The sequence below is a fragment of the Wyeomyia smithii genome, chromosome 1 (assembly GCF_029784165.1).
Source record: "Wyeomyia smithii strain HCP4-BCI-WySm-NY-G18 chromosome 1, ASM2978416v1, whole genome shotgun sequence".
Taxonomy (NCBI): Eukaryota; Metazoa; Arthropoda; class Insecta; order Diptera; family Culicidae; genus Wyeomyia; species Wyeomyia smithii.
In genome coordinates this window covers 206,378,062-206,390,870 of record NC_073694.1, presented here as the reverse complement: position 1 = coordinate 206,390,870, position 12,809 = coordinate 206,378,062, and the positions used below count along the sequence as shown (strand labels likewise).

General features: G+C 36.4%; 1 long non-coding RNA gene across 1 annotated transcript in view; it reads left to right on the top strand.

The window, feature by feature from the left end:
* Window positions 1-8,260: 8,260 nt before the first annotated feature.
* LOC129733950 (uncharacterized) overlaps window positions 8,261-12,809 on the top strand; it is a 155,491-nt gene continuing 150,942 nt past the window's right edge. Inside the window, exon 1 of the long non-coding RNA XR_008729745.1 lies at window positions 8,261-9,411. This is a non-coding gene — a long non-coding RNA (uncharacterized LOC129733950). The remainder of the gene's footprint in view (window positions 9,412-12,809) is intronic.

Below are 12,809 nucleotides of genomic sequence, written 5' to 3'. Positions count from 1 at the left end.
GTACGCATGGTCATTTGACCATGCGGAACGCTGGACGAAACAAGATTAAATTTATTAAAATAACACAGCTTAATTCTACCCTATCGAAAGAATCGGAGAGAAACAATTCTCTTGTTCAATTCTTCGTCCTGTCCTTGTCTAATTCTAACACTTTTAATTAATTAGCCACTTACTCGCAATCTTCTGTCTCGTTCTATTTGCTCGCGGACTCACGCTCGTTATTTATTTAATCGATTATCACATACATTCGGTTTTGGTCATGTGGCCGTCGTCGTTTCATTCCCAGCGGAAATAGAGCGTCGAATTTCAAATTCGAATGCTATAGAAGAATAACAAGGTAGCGTTCTCATGAAATACGTAAAAATTGCCAAGTGCATTGAAAATGCTTATTAATCATACACGCGCGGCTACTATTTCGGAACCTGTCTGTGAGAACGGAATGTCTTAATTTATTTCTAATTCGGGGAAAGACGCTCGTGCATCAAGTGCATAGACAAGAATATTCATGTTCATGAAATCAAAATGTCTCCTAATTCTTGGAAGGCCTGTTCAATGTCCTTGTATAAGCAAACATGAACTCAACTTTTGTGAAAAGTATTAGAGAGAGCAAAAGAGCCTATGACAATCCGAAAAAAATATCACAATTAATTTCAAAGTGGTTCTTACAGTAGATTTTGTACTTGTTATGATCAAATAGACTGAAAATTTATTTTCAACAGATTTGAAACGCTGCTGTAATGATATTCCCAGTTCGAATACAGGTCGGACTCGATTATCCGGAATATCGGAAAAAAAAATCATTCCGGATAATCGAGTTTTCCGGATAATCGCTATTAACTAACATAAAATAAATATTTCCTTTTTTTTATTTTACTTGTATGATGCAGTGGCGTAACCAGAAATTATTTCTGAGGTGAAAAGGGGTAAAATCTTGAGAAGCAAAAAAAAAAAATAAATTGAACATTGATTATTTTCGCTTATTTCGAACATGTCCCAAACATGCCGGAAGTGACATAAATGGTCACAAATATACCAGAAGGTAAAATTTCGGAATAAAAATTAAAAACGAACACCAAAAAAATAAAATTCCGGATAATCGAGTTTGAAAATCCGGATAATCAAGTTTCCGGATAATCGAGTCTCCGGTTAATCGAGTCCGACCTGTATAGTTAAATGAATATTTTTTGAACTTCCTAATGGATTCGAACAAAAGTGGGAATGATCATTAACGATACTTGCGTACGGGTGTGATTCTAATGAAACGAGACAAGGCTAATCAACTGTACTTATTCCTCTTGCTGAATGTGATTGTTCATTAAAGGAGACATTGTATGCAGTTAGAGAAGCAAAATATAAGCGAACTGAAAAATATGATACAGACTTAGAAAAATATACTGCATTCAGATGGAACTTGTTTTTTTAAATATTCATTTAGGGTGTTTACATTCCATTTAGTAGAGATAAACTACCACTTTACCTAAGTCCTTCCTGTTCAATCCCATTCAATATAATTTTGTATCATTGCTGCTTATGAGATGGGACATTACACTACTATAAAGAAAAATTGAAATTTACGTCGAATCATATGTGAAGAATTATTCCCATCGTGTGGAGTATGATTTTAAGTGTGATTTACAAACTACATGACAAAAACAGTTTTTCGAAGTTCGAATAGTTGAATGTTACGCGTACTCTAAAATTCCAATCGCTCGTTATTTGAAATTATTTTTTTGGTTTTCGATACTAGGTTTTACGAGCGTTCGTCGTTCAATGTGTTTGTTCAAAAAAGTAATTAATTTTAAAATCACACAGCTTCTACCGAGTTGAAAATACAGAATATATCCGTGTATGAAAATTTGCTTGATTTTTGCATTTCAGAATAAATATCCTTCCTCTGAACTACCGATATATTTTAAAAATCAATCTGCAGGAATTTTTAAAAATTGGAACAAGAACCTTTTTTACACGAACGTACAAACGATAATGGCCGCCATAACATTTTTCGTACCGCAGCAAAGTACTGTGCGGTTGGTCAGTTTTACGTGGTGTACGTTGAAGTTTGAAACACATCGAACTTAAAAATACGACAGTTCGTATGAAATTAAGTGAACCAGTTATAAAGCACTTCAGTAAAATTGAGTGAGATGAATTTGAAAGTCCAGTGATGGCTGCTGGACTTCAATGTTTCCTTGTGTAAGGATGGAAACTTATGTTTGATAAAGTATTACGTTTGTTTTCTTCGCGATACATTAAAAGTTACGTTTCCCCTAATATTTTTTTGTTATTGTATTGGTTACGATATTTTTCTATTGTTACGAAATTATAAATGATTAGCAATAATTTCGACTTTCGAAATGGGATGAAATTGCAATGCGCGACAATTAGTTTGCAGTTTCTTCACGGGTGCTCGAAAATAGTAGTTTCTAAAAGTTTTTGATCTGGAAAGATTACAAATAGTCTACAAAGTAAAAAAAATGTGACTCTAAAGCTTGAAATAGTTGCCCTAAAAGGATTATAGGTTTTCAACCATTCCTGCGAAACATTCTGTTTGCAGTGATGAGACCATACATGCAAGATGTTAATCTGAATGTAAACAAATACATTTTGAAAAAGTTTTACAAACAATAAAATGGATAATCCGGAAGTAAAAGAAATACCTTTTTTTCCCATTTTAGCCGATTATCATCCACAAATATTTCTTTCGGGCTTGCCCTAAGATTATTTTGAACGGCAATTGCCATACGTAACATAATCAAGCATGTTGTTATCATTCAAGTGTTATAACTTCTGCTCTAGTATACTCAAGTTGTTCTCGTCTGACCATTATTTTTTACTGTCTATTATAGTATGAAAAAATATGCAAAAAAATTGCACTCTATTCTTTTCTTTCGTTTCAAGTCCCAATTTCAAGGGATGACATCTAGTTACATTCAAGTTGCAGGAATAAAAGGTTGAATAATCCTCTGTTGTCGTGAATCAACAAAATGTTTAGTTCAAACGCACAGTTTTTGTGATTAAGCTCAATACCGTCGGAACATCTATCGTCAGGGGCATTTAAATTTACCCATTGGGGCAAAATTGTTACCATCGTCTTCAACCGATTGAGTTTAGTAGTTAGCGAGTTATTATTAACTTACAAATCGTGCTGATGTCCATGATGTCCATGTGACAAGTGAGTGAGCCAAAGTGAATTAAAATTATTTTTAGGAGATCTGTTTAGCTTAACCCTGGAAAGATAATCTTATTTTGGCGTTAAATTGATGCATGAATTTTAAATCATCTAAAATGCGACTTTTTGTTTGAAATTTAACAATGAGTCATCATTACGGTGTTAACATCGATACATAACAAATACCAGAATTCAGTTTTTTGTAAAACGAGAACGGCTTTACACTATTTTAAAAAGAAGAGGACAATGTCACTGAAAGCGAGGAGTCAAATTGACGCAGACTATCTTTCTAGGGTTAAATTTCACACAATTAGGAATTCATCCAATACTCAAGTAGCAATCATTTTTTTGATCCGCTCTTTAGTTCAATTCTGGTATAGTAACTTGTTGTAGTTGATTTGCTAGACATATGCATATTGTTGAGCAAGTTTCAATTAAAAAGTTAACTTCAAACGTGACATGCTTTCAGGCAGTAATTGCTCGTCATAAATTTTTAAAATCACGAAGCAATTATTTCAGAATTAACTTAGCAGTGTGTGTATCTTGACAGTAATTAACTAAAAGGTAACTCGAAATGTAAGGAATGAATAGATGCGCCACCAATATAAATCAAAAAAACTACACTTTGACAATGTGTGTCGGTTCTCACAGTGTACGTTTGTTCTTAGATACTTTGTCTAGTTTATCCTATTTGGCCATACATTCATTCAGTTTTAAAAATATTCTATAGAGGCTAAACTTTGAAATATTGTTTTTTTTTTTGAAAACTGTCAATATTTTTTGTTGAGAAAATATTTGCTCTTGCTTCACTGTCTGTATTTATATACCGTTGGGTATTTATTAACTTTATATAATATTGTGTTTATTGTAGGCTGACCAGACGTACCTTTTCGAACGGGACAATACCGTTTATTGACTATTTTTAACCGCCCTGTCTTTTCACCACCGTTTTTGGATTCATTCTTTCACACATTTTCCAAAAAACACTTTGCATTTAATTTTTCCACTTTTTTTACTGAGTACATGTTGTGCCTTCTTGGCAGTACCGCGCCATTGCAAAGCACATTCTCTATTGCCGTGGACTGACGAAAACGAGGCCATAAGAGCAATGTTATTTGTTAGCCAAATTGCCTAATTGCCACAAATATAAGCATACAGTTAATGTTGAGCAAGCCACTGAAAGCACTGAATAGCGTCGGTCGATAAAAGCCGAAAATAAAATTACCCACGAGCTTAAACAGAAAAAAATGTAGTTGTTTAACCGTTTCTGTGAATTTCTGGTGCTTCTAGCATGGATAGAAGTTCAAAAGGCCGCAGAGTAATCACTCGCTGGTTCGTCGCTTCTAAGTTTGCTTACGGGAAAACTTTACCGAAGACTCTGAAGACATTACGCACTTCCGGTTCAGCTCAGGGCACCAAAATTCACAGAAACGGTTGCAAAGTTGTAATCTGATGAACCTGATTAGCGATTACTGATTAACCAGGCTAGCAATTACTATGCGGCCTTCAACGCACTTCTATCCATGCTAGGGGCACCAAAAGCTCACTGAAATGTTTAAACAGCTTCGAGCTCGTAGGTAAAACCTGTGCTGACCAATGTAATTGTTTGTATGTTTTGACTAGTAAAAATTTTTGAAAATCAATCTTCCCATGTGTTTCGTTTTCTAAACCTATTTAGGGGGATTAGGGGCATAATGAGCACACGGGGCGAGATGGGCACCCCTCTTTTATGCGAAACTACGCATGTTTTAATACAATATGGTATGTGGAACTCTTCCGTAGTTACTACAGTATCTCTTTATGTAGAACAGAAGTGATTTGTCTGCTTAAAATATGGAAATATATTGAAAAAATCAACTTGGTTCCCGGATGATGGAAAAATTATTATTATTGCGCACTACAAAATAAGCTTCTACGGTCGTTTAAATGGCTCAATTAAGTATGAAGACACATCAATATGACGTATGGGTCGTACCCCAAATTTCACCACCATTGAAGTTTTGATTTTAAGTTATAATTAGTATTAAAATCTCATGTTAACTTTAACTAATTCGATAGGGGCGAAATGTTCACCTTTAGGTGGGGTGAAATGAGCACACCTTGTCACATAAACTTACCTGAAATTCATCTCAGTAGACTTGTGAGTTTGTCTGTTTCCATAGTCAGTGTTTGTTTACAGTGATGGTGCGCACATATATTAGAAAATCTTTGAGACCGAATCGGTCAGAAAAAGGGACTGCAGGCAGCATTGGCCACCATAAGGCGCGACGACGGGACATTCACGAAACAAGCCGCCAAGTATCACGGCATTCCGCGACAAACGTTGGCACATTAGTTGTACTTCGACACAGTTTCAAGATATGTTCTATAAGAGTGCTCATTATACCCCGTGGGTGCTCATTGTGCCCCACACATCGACTGATTGCTAGTTTTTGATGCATGAATCTAATTTGTGTTTTTCACCATTATATGATAAATTTTTCAATTTGTGAATAGTGTACCTTTAATTACAGATAGTTAGTTCAAGTTTTGTCTTCAGAGCTTAAAATTTTTGTCGTTTTCCATGCTTTAATCAGCAACCAAGTTAGGGTGCTCATTATGCCCTCATTCCCCCTACCACGTTTATTCTAAGAGAAAATCTGGTCAGCCTACTTTCATAGAAAGGTTTCCAGCATCCTGGCTCTTTTCTGATGCATTGGAAATGTTGAGATTAATGCTGAAAATTGTGCATTTCGTATTTGGGATAAAAGCAAATGCTCAACAGAATCATGTACTCTGAACTGAGTTCGGAATTCTCGGCTATGTCCAGTTCTTGAGTTCATTTGTTCAACTCTGACAGGTTTACGACGGCATAGCTTGCCTGTGTTAATCATTCCGTAGAGCATGCATGCTGTCATTACTAGCACTCAATCTACAGTCGTCCAACATGGTTGGAACAGGTAATCAGCAAATGGTGAACTTGACCGAACGACAGTTGCCATGCGTCAATTTGGTGACCACCAGCCATCTCACATATGCACACTCATACGCGAAGTCATGATCCACCCGCGTTGCCGAGGTGAGGTTGAGATGAAATGAAGAATACTTGCAGTGCAGCACATTTCTTGCTCACCCCTCTTCGAGCTTTGCAATCATTAAGTTTCATATATAAAATAAAAATTGTAATAAAAGAGTAACATAAAGCTATCCGAAGAGTAAGAGTACTTTTCCTTACTCATACCGTTGTAAAGGAATACTTACACAGCCGAAAAAAGCATTAACTTTTATAAGGGACGTTGTTCGAGCGATTCCGGACGAATGAAGAGAGGGAGAAAAACAACATGGAAACGAACAGCACAACAAGCAGCCGTAGGAGCATTTATATTTTCGTCAGAAATCTAATAAAAAGTTATAATTTACGTTCGGATACCCAATCGGAGTATGCTGCTATCTTTTATGCCTTTGCTGCTTGGCTTGATGCTGCTTCGAGGTGCTTTTTGTAAGCACGGCCATCAGCCACATCGCTGTAGTAGTGTAGAAGCTTGCAGAGATACGCGTACCACGTTACGATGCCTTTCAAACCGAGCGTACGAATGAAACGGACGAATTGTCATACATCATATTTTGGATTATAGGTAACCTTTCCCTGGTCAATGGTCATTGGAATTGGAATTACATTAATCGGTTATTTCTTGCTCTTTAGGAGTTCAAAACCTTTTTACCAATGTAACCTTTTGTGGGAGTGGATTTTAATTGCTTGCGTTTTGAAATAAGCACAGATTTACAAGTAATATACATAAATCTAACACAAATTATTTGAATGTATTTATGTTTGCTTACAATAATAGTTTAATCGCTGGTTAATTTAAATATTTTGAAAATAAAATTTCTTTAGCTAGTTTTAAAACAAAAGTTGTGTTTTTACAGTCAAAAGACACATCTAGACATGTTTTAAAACGATGTTCATGTAAATTTAATTTGAACTCAAGGGTTCTTACAATTACGATTTTAAAGATGTATTCAAGAGATTCAGATTACTTTCTAGTAGATTTCTATGGCAACCTTTCCTATTTTACTCAATGTTCAAGGAATTATTTGTTAATGTTTCGACACCTGATGTCAGAGACTATCCAACTGACAGTGGGTTTTTTTTAAGGTAAACAATCTCTGGGTCAAATTTTTCATCGTTTGAACGTTTAACTCTTAATGAAGTCTTGGGTATATTCGGGCGTCTGGTGCTTGATACAAAGTGGGCTAATGAAAAGTAAGTAAGAATAAGCTAAAATAATAAATTAAATTATGAAAGATTTTGGATTTTTTTTTAGAGATAGATATGTTTTATTAACAGTGCTTCTAGTGTTTCATCAATATCCAATCTAACCTAACATACGTGAGTACAGTATAAATTAGATGTGAATTCAGGAACCAAAACTTTCAAGTAATTATTGGATTATTTTCAGATTTGCCTCACTGTATACGATTAATGTGTTCAATTTTGTCCGTGTCTCATAACACGCATTTGCATATCTGATATTTATAACAACGTCCATATTTTAATCATGTACACAATAATTTAACTTATTGCAGTGCTACTGAAAAAAAAAAAAATAACAAATAGCACATCTGGTTGAAACAATTTTCTGGATGAAAGAGATATATTCCACCGAACCGCTGATCGAAAGAGTTGTTCCATCAAGACACGAGATGACACACATACAGCTGCCACATACAACGGTGTTCGAGCAGTAATTTTATTCCCTGTAATCGTTGCGGGACGTTGCCACCACTAAAATCCACGCTCCCGGTCGTCCATTACAGGCAACGTTGGTAAACCCGACAAACGGCAAATGTTACTTTATTTCTTTCCCGAGGACTCAGGCATCGTGTAACCCTAAGCATTCATTCTACTCACTCCGATCGGAGCTGATGACGAGGACGGTTTGTTCCACGTTGATACACATACAAACTCGAAAGCGAACGTTGAGAGCGGGAAAATACATACGAATTTTTATGTTATGTACCGCCGAACGAGCCGAGGAGGAAACTTTATAGCTTTTTTGTTTTGTAGGAAAGATTGTGTGGTACAAATTTTGGGCAGTTTTCTATCAGAAGTCTTTCATTCTGATAGCATCTTTTTTCAATCTACTTTCAATTCCAAGAACAGCGGTGACGAGCTCGACACACCACCAGTTTTTTCTAGCCGCTCACACTTGTCACACACACTTGACACACGCTGGCAGTTGGCTGGTCCACACTGTTCTGGGGGTGATTGGTGGACACTTGACTGAAAACTCGTTCAAGGATCAAGATGGACCAAAGAGTGCTCCGCGAGTGCTGCACCGCAACGATCGTGAATGATGAACGACTGAATCGAAGATCAACATTTTAAGGTGGAGGATCGAGAAAAAGCGTCGACGAAGATCTTCAAAAAAGGGGAAAATATTTTCTTCGATCTGTTTTGAACCGCAATTCTTCGCTATGGAAGAAACGATCACATTGCTAAGGAGGATGCATCATCGGTTCAGTCAGCCGTTAAGCAAGGCCTTCGGACAAAAAATAAGCGAACTTGTACCGGTGTTGGGCAAACCCGTCAAAGATTGAAATCTGTGCTTTGCATGAAGTAGTTTGTCTAGTGTTCAAACAAATACATTGTAGTAGTACTTGACATTCGCCGCGTGAAGCGTGAAAGCACCGATACCGAAAACATACAAATCTTCGCAGATAGACGGTTAGCGTCGCGCGTGTGGGTCCGGAATATTGTGCAAATTTTCAACCGGTTGCTCAACACAAGGCAGTTATTTGAATAAAGTATGGTGTCAGAGGCAAATTGGTTCCACACAAGGATCCAAGGGGTGCCAAGAGCACGGAGCATGCATAATTTGTGCTACATTGTGGATTTCCCTCTACTCGTTCCGGTTCGCGTGTGTGCATGTGCTCAAGTGCAGTGTGTGAATGCAATTTGCAATTTTACGGCATTTCCATTTTCGGTATTGCGTGTTTCGGAAAAATGTATGAAAAAAGTGACTGCTCTACACTCTACGCCAATAATCCGCTGCAGGAACGGTGAATGATGTACGGATTGCCGGCGAGACTGAATGTTTTTCAAAACATGGATAAATTGAGACGGAGAATGCGTAACATATGAAATGAAATGTTGATTACCATAATGGGTAAATTCACGAACGGAGTTTATCGTTACGGGTAGAATGAACCAGCATCGCGAAAATGTATCTAAACAAATACTGTTTGACTTTTTTGTGTAGGTAAGTCGACTTGGTTTTATTTTGAAATCTAGCTCTACTCAATATGCTTCAGTTTGCATAACCTCACCGCAAAGGTTGCGTGACATACACGTTGAGGTCATCCTGACTCTGTGGTCGCCTAGGTGATGATCACTTTATGATGAAGAACAACCGGTTTCAGAATCCCTTGGCAGAAGTCTAATGGTTTCTCGATGGCTTCGAGATGAAACCGGTTCTCGAGTAATATTTAAAGATTGAACTGCGAGGCCAAGTTTGTGTGAACTGTGACTGCTTAACCGGACATTTCACACCTCCGAGTGTGTTTATTTGTCCGACATAAACATCAATTAAATGTTACTGTTTTCGCATATTAATCGCGTGAAATCTGCGTATCAAGTTCACAAAAAGTTGTTTTGATCTTATTATTCAGTTTGACTTGTTGAAAATCGAGGTGATATGGTACCATAGCTCGAAAAGTTTACAATATTATACAATATTTAGGAGCAATATATTAATATTTTTTGCAGAAAAATACGTATTGCAATTTTTAATTGTTTAAAGCTTGCATCTACATTTTGTGTTGTTTTGAATTTTCTTTATGAGAAGAAGCATATTGTCAACCTTTTTCCACATTCCAGACATACTTTATATATTATGGATGGAATAAGCCCACCTAACAACAACGACTACTGTGTATAAAATATTTGCTGTTCAACCAAACGTTGACTGCACTTATTTATAACGAGGATTTAGATAATTTTATGCAGTCTTGTTATTGTTGTGTATATTTTTCAATAATCTATACGGTGTTCGGTACATTTTATTCATTAGGATAAATTAAGTAAAAAATAGGTTTTCTAAAGCACGAAACATAATGATTTAAAAGTTATCATGATGTTTCGCGGAAAGTATTACAGTTTTCTATCCATTTTTGAAGGATATTACGTACACTTTTGTGTTTTAAGCACCTGAACTTTTCATGCATTACAATTTATTTTCCAATGCGAGCTAGAATGTTCGAATAACTAAAAACGGTGTACTGAAAAATCTTGTAAAAAATCTAAAGTTTCTTATGGAATTAGTAATTTGTCTTTACTTCATATTTAATTTTTTTGCTCACCATTCATACAGTAGTTATATAGTATGTTCCCTTGAAGAAAAATGAGAAACATGGTTTGAAATTCAAGCGAAAAAACTAAGTATTAGTTCTTTTCCTGAAAAAAATATAACGTATCTGTACGTTTATTCGTGACACACAAAATCTACTGGTATCTACATTTTGCGAGGTCATCAATTGAATGTTTCGAATATGTGTTTCCAAAGGAGAATTTGAATGGCCTAAATTAAAGTTGATATCGTGAGAAACGTTGATTTTTCAATATTGTTTATGTTGAAGTGAAACTTTAGAAAAGCCATAACATGCTCAGCTCTGCTAGACTTTATTTGTTTATTACTGGATTAGTTTCGTCACTTTTTCTCAGTTGATCCTCTAAACAAATTTGTTTGTGTTTGATTACAAGTCCTCAAGAAAAAATAATTGTGCTTCATACTCTTTGAGAACCATAGCAGCCGAAAAAGTTGCGATGTGACCTGAAGTAACCATTGATCTGCATTCTTGGCAGGATCTAGAACCGACACAGCTGGAAATCGAACCAAATCGGTAAGGGGTTACCGTTGCATCATTGTTGTTGCCGTCCGTTGTTAGGCCAGCGAAAAAGATTTACGATTCTAAAAGTAGCATAAAATAATAAAAATATTTTCATTCTCCTTCTTGCATCACCCGTCTGCTCGGTTTCGGCACCTATCAACCCTTTTTCTGGCTGCTGTTACCATATCTCAGTTGGAGTTTATGGCCTGGTGAAGAACCGTTTGCCAGAAGACGCTCTATTTTGCATTTTCTTATTTCTGTTTATGTTTCAAATTCATGCCAAATTTAAAAGTTTCGCTCTCGTTTTTCGGGTTATCTGTCATATCGTCGGGTTGTGTAGTTTTTGCTTCAACAATCCATTTGAATACGAAGAAAGTTGTGCACCCTGGGGCCAATTACATTGTTGAGAACACAGTTGTTGAACCATATTTTTTTTTATACATACCCTTATCAGACATCCCTGTAGGTATTTTTTTTTCTTGGCATCACTGAGGCGAAGGTTTGGGAAAGTTACCTAATGCAAATGGGTATACAGAATGTTCCTTTAGTGTGTTTCTATTTCTCAACTGAAGGGTGATATAATCAAATTTCCAAGAATTTTCTACGCACGACCGACCGTCGCAGAAGGGTCGCCGGTTCATGATTTCATGGAAACTCATTTGCATATGAACAGTAGCGTCGCTCGAGCCAGTACAACTGGCGCTTTCTGTCGCGCAACGAATTAATTTGAATACAAATGGAGAAATCCTTTCAACCCGCAATTAACGGTTGCCAAGATAAGGTGGCCACCCAACACGAACCCAGTCGAAATTAGAGAATGTATCAGTTGGATGTGCATTTATTTCGTGTGAAATAATACAACTAAGCTTCATCAGTGGTATCATGAAAGCATTTTAAATTCATTTATAAAAATAGAAACAGATAAAACGAAGGTGTTAGGAAAAGCATTGTAATTTGTACATGTTGCTTATGAAATATGCAGCCATAAATAAATATTGAATAGTGAAAAATATTTGCTATTTTTCCATTTGGAATATTACATTGGAGGACCATCCGTCAGCTTTTGCAATAAAAACTATGTAACATTTAAGAGTACCTAAAGAAGACCACAACCAACGTCAAGTGCTGTTGAGCATACCTATTGCCGGTCGTTTGCTGCCTCTTTTCGTTTTGTTTATTTCGTCCGCTTAGAGTTTCATGGTGTGCATGCAAACATACAAGAGCCATGCTGAAAGAGGCGTGGTCAACCATACGCCCAGCTCTATGAAAATTGTGGCAACGTGGCGCTTGTGCTTTGTTCACTATCGGTGGCATATATAATTTTGCGGAGTCGTGTAATCCGGCGTCCATGATGTCGCTTTTCGTTGGACACTAATACAAGCTAATTGAATTCGTGATGATCTGTAGAATTCCACGCATACAAATAGTACAGTAGCATTCAGATAGTCCGATTTCAACTGCTATTTTCGGAGCCTGTTTTGTTTTCTACTGCATGCAGTTAGGATGTTTAGTAATTTAAATGTTAAAAATAAAAAAATAAAAACTACTTATCTTAACGTGCTGAATTTTGATCGAACTTAGTTGTGTATGCTAATTGTATGTTAATCCTAAAACTTGGTGGCTTAATTAACAAAATCGGTTTCTTTCCGGTTTTCTTTTTGTGTGTGTTGGTTTTAGCGAAAATGGCAGCTGATTCTAGTTTTGAGTTTTTGCTACCAGCAATAATCAAGACAAAGGTTTTCTTATGGTTTTATAATGTTAAGCATCATTT